The sequence below is a fragment of the Lithobates pipiens genome, unplaced genomic scaffold (genome assembly GCF_037356315.1).
Source record: "Lithobates pipiens isolate NorthernLeopardFrog02 unplaced genomic scaffold, aLitPip1_a1.2 Scaffold_13, whole genome shotgun sequence".
In the NCBI taxonomy this organism is placed as follows: Eukaryota; Metazoa; Chordata; class Amphibia; order Anura; family Ranidae; genus Lithobates; species Lithobates pipiens.
The window spans coordinates 175,171,574-175,181,094 of NW_027507718.1; the positions used below are offsets into that span (position 1 = coordinate 175,171,574).

General features: G+C 52.2%; 1 long non-coding RNA gene, 22 other non-coding genes and 18 pseudogenes across 23 annotated transcripts in view; 1 reads left to right on the forward strand and 40 right to left on the reverse strand.

The window, feature by feature from the left end:
- Window positions 1-9,521, forward strand: part of LOC143976057 (uncharacterized) — a 111,208-nt gene that overhangs the window by 41,945 nt on the left and 59,742 nt on the right. The window lies entirely within an intron of this gene.
- On the reverse strand, window positions 6-124 carry LOC143977160 (5S ribosomal RNA). The gene has a single exon (XR_013273445.1). It is a non-coding gene; the product is annotated as a 5S ribosomal RNA (ribosomal RNA).
- Window positions 234-352, reverse strand: LOC143976723 (5S ribosomal RNA). The gene has a single exon (XR_013273019.1). It is a non-coding gene; the product is annotated as a 5S ribosomal RNA (ribosomal RNA).
- On the reverse strand, window positions 462-579 carry LOC143979609 (5S ribosomal RNA; annotated as a pseudogene).
- Window positions 688-805, reverse strand: LOC143979006 (5S ribosomal RNA; annotated as a pseudogene).
- Window positions 915-1,033, reverse strand: LOC143978955 (5S ribosomal RNA; annotated as a pseudogene).
- On the reverse strand, window positions 1,143-1,261 carry LOC143977324 (5S ribosomal RNA). Its single transcript, XR_013273609.1, has one exon. It is a non-coding gene; the product is annotated as a 5S ribosomal RNA (ribosomal RNA).
- On the reverse strand, window positions 1,371-1,489 carry LOC143976697 (5S ribosomal RNA). Its single transcript, XR_013272994.1, has one exon. It is a non-coding gene; the product is annotated as a 5S ribosomal RNA (ribosomal RNA).
- LOC143977161 (5S ribosomal RNA) lies at window positions 1,599-1,717 on the reverse strand. Its single transcript, XR_013273446.1, has one exon. It is a non-coding gene; the product is annotated as a 5S ribosomal RNA (ribosomal RNA).
- On the reverse strand, window positions 1,827-1,945 carry LOC143976374 (5S ribosomal RNA). Its single transcript, XR_013272684.1, has one exon. It is a non-coding gene; the product is annotated as a 5S ribosomal RNA (ribosomal RNA).
- Window positions 2,272-2,390, reverse strand: LOC143976594 (5S ribosomal RNA). The gene has a single exon (XR_013272895.1). It is a non-coding gene; the product is annotated as a 5S ribosomal RNA (ribosomal RNA).
- LOC143977953 (5S ribosomal RNA) lies at window positions 2,500-2,618 on the reverse strand. The gene has a single exon (XR_013273884.1). It is a non-coding gene; the product is annotated as a 5S ribosomal RNA (ribosomal RNA).
- Window positions 2,728-2,846, reverse strand: LOC143977162 (5S ribosomal RNA). The gene has a single exon (XR_013273447.1). It is a non-coding gene; the product is annotated as a 5S ribosomal RNA (ribosomal RNA).
- On the reverse strand, window positions 2,956-3,074 carry LOC143977464 (5S ribosomal RNA). Its single transcript, XR_013273740.1, has one exon. It is a non-coding gene; the product is annotated as a 5S ribosomal RNA (ribosomal RNA).
- On the reverse strand, window positions 3,185-3,303 carry LOC143979180 (5S ribosomal RNA; annotated as a pseudogene).
- On the reverse strand, window positions 3,413-3,531 carry LOC143977832 (5S ribosomal RNA; annotated as a pseudogene).
- On the reverse strand, window positions 3,641-3,759 carry LOC143976812 (5S ribosomal RNA). Its single transcript, XR_013273106.1, has one exon. It is a non-coding gene; the product is annotated as a 5S ribosomal RNA (ribosomal RNA).
- On the reverse strand, window positions 3,869-3,987 carry LOC143977742 (5S ribosomal RNA; annotated as a pseudogene).
- On the reverse strand, window positions 4,097-4,215 carry LOC143978656 (5S ribosomal RNA; annotated as a pseudogene).
- LOC143977805 (5S ribosomal RNA) lies at window positions 4,325-4,443 on the reverse strand (annotated as a pseudogene).
- LOC143976375 (5S ribosomal RNA) lies at window positions 4,553-4,671 on the reverse strand. The gene has a single exon (XR_013272685.1). It is a non-coding gene; the product is annotated as a 5S ribosomal RNA (ribosomal RNA).
- On the reverse strand, window positions 4,998-5,116 carry LOC143977179 (5S ribosomal RNA). The gene has a single exon (XR_013273463.1). It is a non-coding gene; the product is annotated as a 5S ribosomal RNA (ribosomal RNA).
- LOC143977965 (5S ribosomal RNA) lies at window positions 5,226-5,344 on the reverse strand. Its single transcript, XR_013273885.1, has one exon. It is a non-coding gene; the product is annotated as a 5S ribosomal RNA (ribosomal RNA).
- Window positions 5,454-5,572, reverse strand: LOC143977163 (5S ribosomal RNA). Its single transcript, XR_013273448.1, has one exon. It is a non-coding gene; the product is annotated as a 5S ribosomal RNA (ribosomal RNA).
- LOC143976376 (5S ribosomal RNA) lies at window positions 5,682-5,800 on the reverse strand. The gene has a single exon (XR_013272686.1). It is a non-coding gene; the product is annotated as a 5S ribosomal RNA (ribosomal RNA).
- LOC143979152 (5S ribosomal RNA) lies at window positions 5,911-6,029 on the reverse strand (annotated as a pseudogene).
- Window positions 6,139-6,257, reverse strand: LOC143977833 (5S ribosomal RNA; annotated as a pseudogene).
- On the reverse strand, window positions 6,367-6,485 carry LOC143976813 (5S ribosomal RNA). Its single transcript, XR_013273107.1, has one exon. It is a non-coding gene; the product is annotated as a 5S ribosomal RNA (ribosomal RNA).
- On the reverse strand, window positions 6,595-6,713 carry LOC143977743 (5S ribosomal RNA; annotated as a pseudogene).
- Window positions 6,823-6,941, reverse strand: LOC143978657 (5S ribosomal RNA; annotated as a pseudogene).
- On the reverse strand, window positions 7,051-7,169 carry LOC143977164 (5S ribosomal RNA). Its single transcript, XR_013273449.1, has one exon. It is a non-coding gene; the product is annotated as a 5S ribosomal RNA (ribosomal RNA).
- LOC143976378 (5S ribosomal RNA) lies at window positions 7,279-7,397 on the reverse strand. The gene has a single exon (XR_013272687.1). It is a non-coding gene; the product is annotated as a 5S ribosomal RNA (ribosomal RNA).
- On the reverse strand, window positions 7,507-7,625 carry LOC143979153 (5S ribosomal RNA; annotated as a pseudogene).
- On the reverse strand, window positions 7,735-7,853 carry LOC143979288 (5S ribosomal RNA). The gene has a single exon (XR_013274027.1). It is a non-coding gene; the product is annotated as a 5S ribosomal RNA (ribosomal RNA).
- LOC143977054 (5S ribosomal RNA) lies at window positions 7,963-8,081 on the reverse strand. The gene has a single exon (XR_013273340.1). It is a non-coding gene; the product is annotated as a 5S ribosomal RNA (ribosomal RNA).
- On the reverse strand, window positions 8,191-8,309 carry LOC143978917 (5S ribosomal RNA; annotated as a pseudogene).
- LOC143978221 (5S ribosomal RNA) lies at window positions 8,419-8,537 on the reverse strand (annotated as a pseudogene).
- On the reverse strand, window positions 8,647-8,765 carry LOC143977967 (5S ribosomal RNA; annotated as a pseudogene).
- On the reverse strand, window positions 8,875-8,993 carry LOC143979928 (5S ribosomal RNA). The gene has a single exon (XR_013274139.1). It is a non-coding gene; the product is annotated as a 5S ribosomal RNA (ribosomal RNA).
- LOC143978587 (5S ribosomal RNA) lies at window positions 9,103-9,221 on the reverse strand (annotated as a pseudogene).
- Window positions 9,331-9,449, reverse strand: LOC143978919 (5S ribosomal RNA; annotated as a pseudogene).

Below are 9,521 nucleotides of genomic sequence, written 5' to 3' on the forward strand. Positions count from 1 at the left end.
AAAAAAGCCTACGGCACCTGGTATTAACAGGCGGTCTCCCATCCAGGTACTAACCAGGCCCGACCCTGCTTAGCATCCGAGATCAGATGAGATCGAGCGCATTCAGGGTGATGTGGCCGTAGGCGACCCTGCACCCTACTTACAACTCTCTTGACAAAAGCCAAGGTGGTCACCTCGGGCAATCGAAAAGAAAAATACAGCAGGTCGCCAAAGCCAACAACATAATGGAAAAAAGCCTACGGCACCTGGTATTCCAAGGCGGTCTCCCATCCGGGTACTAACCAGGCCCGACCCTGCTTAGCATCCGAGATCAGACGAGATCGAGCGCATTCAGGGTGATGTGGCCGTAAGCGATCTTGCACCCTACTTACAACTCTCTTGACAAAAGCCAAGGTGGTCACCTCGAGCAATCGAGAGGAAAAATACAGCAGGTCGCCAAAGCCAACAACATAATGGAAAAAAGCCTACAGCACCTGGTATTCCCAGGCGGTCTCCATCCAGGTACTAACCAGGCCTGAATCTGCTTAGCATCCAAGATCAGACGAGATCGAGCGCACTCAGGGTGATGTGGCCGTAGGCAATCTTGCACCCTACTTACAACTCTCTTGACAAAAGCCAAGATGGTCACCTCGGGCAATCGAGAGGAAAAATACAGCAGGTCGCCAAAGCCAACAACATAATGGAAAAAACCTACAGCACCTGGTATTCCTGGTGGTCTCCCATTCAGGTACTAACCAGGCCCGACACTGCTTAGCATCCGAGATCAGACGAGATCGAGCGCATTCAGGGTGATGTGGCCGTAGGCGATCTTGCACCCTACTTACAACTCTCTTGACAAAAGCCAAGGTGGTCTCCTCGGGCAAGCGAGAGGAAAAATACAGCAGGTCGCCAAAGCCAACAACATAATGGAAAAAAGCGTACGGCACCTGGTATTCACAGGCGGTCTCCCATCCAGGTACTAACCAGGCCCGACCCTGCTTAGCATCCGGGATCAGATGAAATCGAGCGCATTCAGGGTGATGTGGCCGTAGGTGATCTTGCACCCTACTTACAACTCTCTTGACAAAAGCCAAGGTGGTCACCTCGGGCAATCGAAAAGAAAAATACAGCAGGTCGCCAAAGCCAACAACATAATGGAAAAAAGCCTACGGCACCTGGTATTCCCAGGCGGTCTCCCATCCAGGTACTAACCAGGCCTGACCCTGCTTAGCAGCCGAGATCAGACGAGATCGAGCGCATTCAGGGTGATGTTGCCGTAGGCGATCTTGCACCCTACTTACAACTCTCTTGACAAAAGCCAAGGTGGTCACCTCGGGCAATCGAGAGGAAAAATACAGCAGGTCGCCAAAGCCAACAACATAATGGAAAAAAGCCTACGGCACCTGATATTCCCAGGCGGTCTCCCATCCAGGTACTAACCAGGCCCGACCCTGCTTAGCATCCGAGACCAAACGAGATCGAGCGCATTCAGGGTGATGTGGCCGTAGGCGACCTTGACCCCTACTTACAACTCTCTTGACAAAAGCCAAGGTGGTCACCTCGGGCAATCGAAAAGAAAAATACAGCAGGTCGCCAAAGCCAACAACATAATGGAAAAAAGCCTACGGCACCTGGTATTAACAGGCGGTCTCCCATCCAGGTACTAACCAGGCCCGACCCTGCTTAGCATCCGAGATCAGATGAGATCGAGCGCATTCAGGGTGATGTGGCCGTAGGCGACCTTGCACCCTACTTACAACTCTCTTGACAAAAGCCAAGGTGGTCACCTCGGGCAATCGAAAAGAAAAATACAGCAGGTCGTCAAAGCCAACAACATAATGGAAAAAAGCCTACGGCACCTGGTATTCCAAGGCGGTCTCCCATCCGGGTACTAACCAGGCCCGACCCTGCTTAGCATCCGAGATCAGACGAGATCGAGCGCATTCAGGGTGATGTGGCCGTAGGCGATCTTGCACCCTACTTACAACTCTCTTGACAAAAGCCAAGGTGGTCACCTCGAGCAATCGAGAGGAAAAATACAGCAGGTCGCCAAAGCCAACAACATAATGGAAAAAAGCCTACAGCACCTGGTATTCCCAGGCGGTCTCCCATCCAGGCCTGAATCTGCTTAGCATCCAAGATCAGACGAGATCGAGCGCACTCAGGGTGATGTGGCCGTAGGCAATCTTGCACCCTACTTACAACTCTCTTGACAAAAGCCAAGATGGTCACCTCGGGCAATCGAGAGGAAAAATACAGCAGGTCGCCAAAGCCAACAACATAATGGAAAAAAGCCTACGGCACCTGGTATTCCCAGGCGGTCTCCCATCCAGGTACTAACCAGGCCCGACCCTGCTTAGCAGCCGAGATCAAACGAGATCGAGCGCATTCAGGGTGATGTTGCCGTAGGCTATCTTGCACCCTACTTACAACTCTCTTGACAAAAGCCAAGGTGGTCACCTCGGGCAATCGAGAGGAAAAATACAGCAGGTCGCCAAAGCCAACAACATAATGGAAAAAAGCCTACGGCACCTGGTATTCCCAGGCGGTCTCCCATCCAGGTACTAACCAGGCCCGACCCTGCTTAGCATCCGAGATCAAACGAGATCGAGCGCATTCAGGGTGATGTGGCCGTAGGCGACCTTGACCCCTACTTACAACTCTCTTGACAAAAGCCAAGGTGGTCACCTCGGGCAATCGAAAAGAAAAATACAGCAGGTCGCCAAAGCCAACAACATAATGGAAAAAAGCCTACGGCACCTGGTATTAACAGGCGGTCTCCCATCCAGGTACTAACCAGGCCCGACCCTGCTTAGCATCCGAGATCAGATGAGATCGAGCGCATTCAGGGTGATGTGGCCGTAGGCGACCTTGCACCCTACTTACAACTCTCTTGACAAAAGCCAAGGTGGTCACCTCGGGCAATCGAAAAGAAAAATACAGCAGGTCGCCAAAGCCAACAACATAATGGAAAAAAGCCTACGGCACCTGGTATTCCAAGGCGGTCTCCCATCCGGGTACTAACCAGGCCCGACCCTGCTTAGCATCCGGGATCAGACGAGATCGAGCGCATTCAGGGTGATGTGGCCGTAGGCGATCTTGCACCCTACTTACAACTCTCTTGACAAAAGCCAAGGTGGTCACCTCGGGCAATCGAGAGGAAAAATACAGCAGGTCGCCAAATGCCAACAACATAATGGAAAAAAGCCTACAGCACCTGGTATTCCCAGGCGGTCTCCCATCCAGGTACTAACCAGGCCTGAATCTGCTTAGCATCCAAGATCAGACGAGATCGAGCGCACTCAGGGTGATGTGGCTGTAGGCAATCTTGCACCCTACTTACAACTCTCTTGACAAAAGCCAAGATGGTCACCTCGGGCAATCGAGAGGAAAAATACAGCAGGTCGCCAAAGCCAACAACATAATGGAAAAAAGCCTACGGCACCTGGTATTCCCAGGCGGTCTCCCATCCAGGTACTAACCAGGCCCGAACCTGCTTAGCATGCGAGATCAGACGTGATCGAGCGCACTCAGGGTGATGTGGCCGTAGGCGATCTGGCACCCTACTTACAACTCTCTTGACAAAAGCCAAGGTGGTCACCTCGGGCAATCGAGTGGAAAAATACGGTAGGTCGCCAAAGCCAACAACATAATGGAAAAAAGCCTACGGCACCTGGTATTCCCAGGTGGTCTCCCATCCAGGTACTAACCAGGCCCAACCCTGCTTAGCAACCGAGATCAGACGAGATCAAGCGCATTCAGGGTGATTTGGCCGTAGGTGATCTTGCGTCCTACTTACAACTCTCTTGACAAAAGCCAAGGTGGTCACCTCGGGCAATCGAGAGGAAAAATACAGCAGGTCGCCAAAGCCAACAACATAATGGAAAAAAGCCTACGGCACCTGGTATTCCCAGGCAGTCTCCCATCCAGGTACTAACCAGGCCCGACCCTGCTTAGCATCCGAGATCAGACGAAATCAAGCGCATTCAGGGTGATGTGGCCGTAAGCGATCTTGCAACCTACTTACAACTCTCTTGACAAAAGCCAAGGTGGTCACCTTGGGCAATCGAGAGGAAAAATACAGCAGGTCGCCAAAGCCAACAACATAATGGAAAAAAGCCTATGGCACCTGGTATTCCCAGGCGGTCTGCCATCCAGGTACTAACCAGGCCCGACCCTGCTTAGCATCCGAGATCAGACAAGATCGAGCGCATTCAGGGTGATGTGGTCGTAGGCGACCTTGACCCCTACTTACAACTCTCTTGACAAAAGCCAAGGTGGTCACCTCGGGCAATCGAAAAGAAAAATACAGCAGGTCGCCAAAGCCAACAACATAATGGAAAAAAGCCTACGGCACCTGGTATTAACAGGCGGTCTCCCATCCAGGTACTAACCAGGCCCGACCCTGCTTAGCATCCGAGATCAGATGAGATCGAGCGCATTCAGGGTGATGTGGCCGTAGGTGACCTTGCACCCTACTTACAACTCTCTTGACAAAAGCCAAGGTGGTCACCTCGGGCAATCGAAAAGAAAAATACAGCAGGTCGTCAAAGCCAACAACATAATGGAAAAAAGCCTACGGCACCTGGTATTCCAAGGCGGTCTCCCATCCGGGTACTAACCAGGCCCGACCCTGCTTAGCATCCGAGATCAGACGAGATCGAGCGCATTCAGGGTGATGTGGCCGTAGGCGATCTTGCACCCTACTTACAACTCTCTTGACAAAAGCCAAGGTGGTCACCTCGAGCAATCGAGAGGAAAAATACAGCAGGTCGCCAAAGCCAACAACATAATGGAAAAAAGCCTACAGCACCTGGTATTCCCAGGCGGTCTCCCATCCAGGCCTGAATCTGCTTAGCATCCAAGATCAGACGAGATCGAGCGCACTCAGGGTGATGTGGCCGTAGGCAATCTTGCACCCTACTTACAACTCTCTTGACAAAAGCCAAGATGGTCACCTCGGGCAATCGAGAGGAAAAATACAGCAGGTCGCCAAAGCCAACAACATAATGGAAAAAAGCCTACGGCACCTGGTATTCCCAGGCGGTCTCCCATCCAGGTACTAACCAGGCCCGACCCTGCTTAGCAGCCGAGATCAAACGAGACCGAGCGCATTCAGGGTGATGTTGCCGTAGGCTATCTTGCACCCTACTTACAACTCTCTTGACAAAAGCCAAGGTGGTCACCTCGGGCAATCGAGAGGAAAAATACAGCAGGTCGCCAAAGCCAACAACATAATGGAAAAAAGCCTACGGCACCTGGTATTCCCAGGCGGTCTCCCATCCAGGTACTAACCAGGCCCGACCCTGCTTAGCATCCGAGATCAAACGAGATCGAGCGCATTCAGGGTGATGTGGCCGTAGGCGACCTTGACCCCTACTTACAACTCTCTTGACAAAAGCCAAGGTGGTCACCTCGGGCAATCGAAAAGAAAAATACAGCAGGTCGCCAAAGCCAACAACATAATGGAAAAAAGCCTACGGCACCTGGTATTAACAGGCGGTCTCCCATCCAGGTACTAACCAGGCCCGACCCTGCTTAGCATCCGAGATCAGATGAGATCGAGCGCATTCAGGGTGATGTGGCCGTAGGCGACCTTGCACCCTACTTACAACTCTCTTGACAAAAGCCAAGGTGGTCACCTCGGGCAATCGAAAAGAAAAATACAGCAGGTCGCCAAAGCCAACAACATAATGGAAAAAAGCCTACGGCACCTGGTATTCCAAGGCGGTCTCCCATCCGGGTACTAACCAGGCCCGACCCTGCTTAGCATCCGAGATCAGACGAGATCGAGCGCATTCAGGGTGATGTGGCCGTAGGCGATCTTGCACCCTACTTACAACTCTCTTGACAAAAGCCAAGGTGGTCACCTCGGGCAATCGAGAGGAAAAATACAGCAGGTCGCCAAATGCCAACAACATAATGGAAAAAAGCCTACAGCACCTGGTATTCCCAGGCGGTCTCCCATCCAGGTACTAACCAGGCCTGAATCTGCTTAGCATCCAAGATCAGACGAGATCGAGCGCACTCAGGGTGATGTGGCCGTAGGCGATCTTGCACCCTACTTACAACTCTCTTGACAAAAGCCAAGATGGTCACCTCGGGCAATCGAGAGGAAAAATACAGCAGGTCGCCAAAGCCAACAACATAATGGAAAAAAGCCTACGGCACCTGGTATTCCCAGGCGGTCTCCCATCCAGGTACTAACCAGGCCCGAACCTGCTTAGCATGCGAGATCAGACGTGATCGAGCGCACTCAGGGTGATGTGGCCGTAGGCGATCTGGCACCCTACTTACAACTCTCTTGACAAAAGCCAAGGTGGTCACCTCGGGCAATCGAGTGGAAAAATACGGCAGGTCGCCAAAGCCAACAACATAATGGAAAAAAGCCTACGGCACCTGGTATTCCCAGGTGGTCTCCCATCCAGGTACTAACCAGGCCCAACCCTGCTTAGCAACCGAGATCAGACGAGATCAAGCGCATTCAGGGTGATTTGGCCGTAGGTGATCTTGCATCCTACTTACAACTCTCTTGACAAAAGCCAAGGTGGTCACCTCGGGCAATCGAGAGGAAAAATACAGCAGGTCGCCAAAGCCAACAACATAATGGAAAAAAGCCTACGGCACCTGGTATTCCCAGGCAGTCTCCCATCCAGGTACTAACCAGGCCCGACCCTGCTTAGCATCCGAGATCAGACGAAATCAAGCGCATTCAGGGTGATGTGGCCGTAAGCGATCTTGCAACCTACTTACAACTCTCTTGACAAAAGCCAAGGTGGTCACCTTGGGCAATCGAGAGGAAAAATACAGCAGGTCGCCAAAGCCAACAACATAATGGAAAAAAGCCTATGGCACCTGGTATTCCCAGGCGGTCTGCCATCCAGGTACTAACCAGGCCCGACCCTGCTTAGCATCCGAGATCAGACAAGATCGAGCGCATTCAGGGTGATGTGGTCGTAGGCGACCTTGACCCCTACTTACAACTCTCTTGACAAAAGCCAAGGTGGTCACCTCGGGCAATCGAAAAGAAAAATACAGCAGGTCGCCAAAGCCAACAACATAATGGAAAAAAGCCTACGGCACCTGGTATTAACAGGCGGTCTCCCATCCAGGTACTAACCAGGCCCGACCCTGCTTAGCATCCGAGATCAGATGAGATCGAGCGCATTCAGGGTGATGTGGCCGTAGGCGACCTTGCACCCTACTTACAACTCTCTTGACAAAAGCCAAGGTGGTCACCTCGGGCAATCGAAAAGAAAAATACAGCAGGTCGCCAAAGCCAACAACATAATGGAAAAAAGCCTACGGCACCTGGTATTCCAAGGCGGTCTCCCATCCGGGTACTAACCAGGCCCGACCCTGCTTAGCATCCGAGATCAGACGAGATCGAGCGCATTCAGGGTGATGTGGCCGTAGGCGATCTTGCACCCTACTTACAACTCTCTTGACAATAGCCGAGGTGGTCACCTCGAGCAAACGAGAGAAAAAATACAGCAGGTCGCCAAAGCCAACAACATAATGGAAAAAAGCCTACAGCACCTGGTATTCCCAGGCGGTCTCCCATCCAGGTACTAACCAGGCCTGAATCTGCTTAGCATCCAAGATCAGACGAGATCGAGCGCACTCAGGGTGATGTGGCCGTAGGCAATCTTGCACCCTACTTACAACTCTCTTGACAAAAGCCAAGATGGTCACCTCGGGCAATCGAGAGGAAAAATACAGCAGGTCGCCAAAGCCAACAACATAATGGAAAAAAGCCTACGGCACCTGGTATTCCCAGGCGGTCTCCCATCCAGGTACTAACCAGGCCCGACCCTGCTTAGCATCCGAGATCAGACGAGATCGAGCGCATTAAGGGTGATGTGGCCGTAGGCGATCTTGCCCCCTACTTACAACTTTCTTGACAAAAGCCAAGGTGGTCACCTCAGGCAATCGAGAGGAAAAATACAGCAGGTCGCCAAAGCCAACAACATAATGGAAAAAAGCCTACTGCACCTGGTATTCCCAGGCGGTCTCCCATCCAGGTATTAACCAGGCCCGACCCTGCTTAGCATCCGAGATCAGACGAGATCGAGTGCATTCAGGGTGATGTGGCCGTAGGCGATCTTGCACCCTACTTACAACTCTCTTGACAAAAGCCAAGGTGGTCACCTCGGGCAATCGAGAGGAAAAATACAGCAGGTCGCCAAAGCCAACAACATAATGGAAAAAAGCCTACGGCACCTGGTATTCCCAGGCGGTCTCCCATCCAGGTATTAACCAAGCCCGACCCTGCTTAGCATCCGAGATCAGACGAGATCGAGCGCATAAGGGGTGATGTGGCTGTAGGCGATCTTGCACCCTACTTACAACTCTCTTGACAAAAGCCAAGGTGGTCACCTCGGGCAATCGAGAGGAAAAATACAGCAGGTCGCCAAAGCCAACAACATAATGGAAAAAAGCCTACGGCACCTGCTATTTCCAGGCGGTCTCCCATCCAGGTACTAACCAGGCCCGACCCTGCTTAGCATCCGAGATCAGACGAGATCGAGCGCATTTAGGGTGATGTGGCCATAGGCGATCTTGCACCCTACTTACAACTCTCTTGACAAAAGCCAAGGTGGTCACCTCGGGCAAGCGAGAGGAAAAATACAGCAGGTCGCCAAAGCCAACAACATAATGGCCAAAAGCCTACGGCACCTGGTATTCCCAGGCAGTCTCCCATGCAGGTACTAACCAGGCCCGACCCTGCTTAGCATCCGACATCAGACGAGATCGAGCGCATTCAGGGTGATGTGGCCGTAGGCGATCTTGCCCCCTACTTACAACTCTCTTGACAAAAGCCAAGATGGTCACCTTGGGCAATCGAGAGGAAAAATACAGCAGGTCGCCAAAGCCAACAACATAATGGAAAAAAGCCTACGGCACCTGGTATTCCCAGGCGGTCTCCCATCCAGGTACTAACCAGGCCCGACCCTGCTTAGCATCCGAGATCAGACGAGATCGAGCGCATTCAGGGTGATGTGGCCGTAGGTGATCCTGCACCCTACTTACAACTCTCTTGACAAAAGCCAAGGTGGTCACCTCGGGCAATGGAGAGGAAAAATACAGCAGGTCGCCAAAGCCAACAACATAATGGAAAAAAGCCTACGGCACCTGGTATTCCCAGGCCGTCTCCCATCCAGGTACTAACCAGGCCCGACCCTGTTTAGCATCCCAGATCAGACGAGATCGAGCGCATTCAGGGTGATGTGGCCGTAGGCGATCTTTCGCTCTACTTACAACTCTCTTGACAAAAGCCAAGGTGGTCACCTCGGGCAATCGAGAGGAAAAATACAGCAGGTCGCCAAAGCCAACAACATAATGGAAAAAAGCCTACGGCACCTGGTATTCCCAGGCGGTCTCCCATCCAGGTATTAACCAAGCCCGACCCTGCTTAGCATCCGAGATCAGACGAGATCGAGCGCATAAGGGGTGATGTGGCTGTAGGCGATCTTGCACCCTACTTACAACTCTCTTGACAAAAGCCAAGGTGGTCACCTCGGGCAATCGAGAGGAAAAAT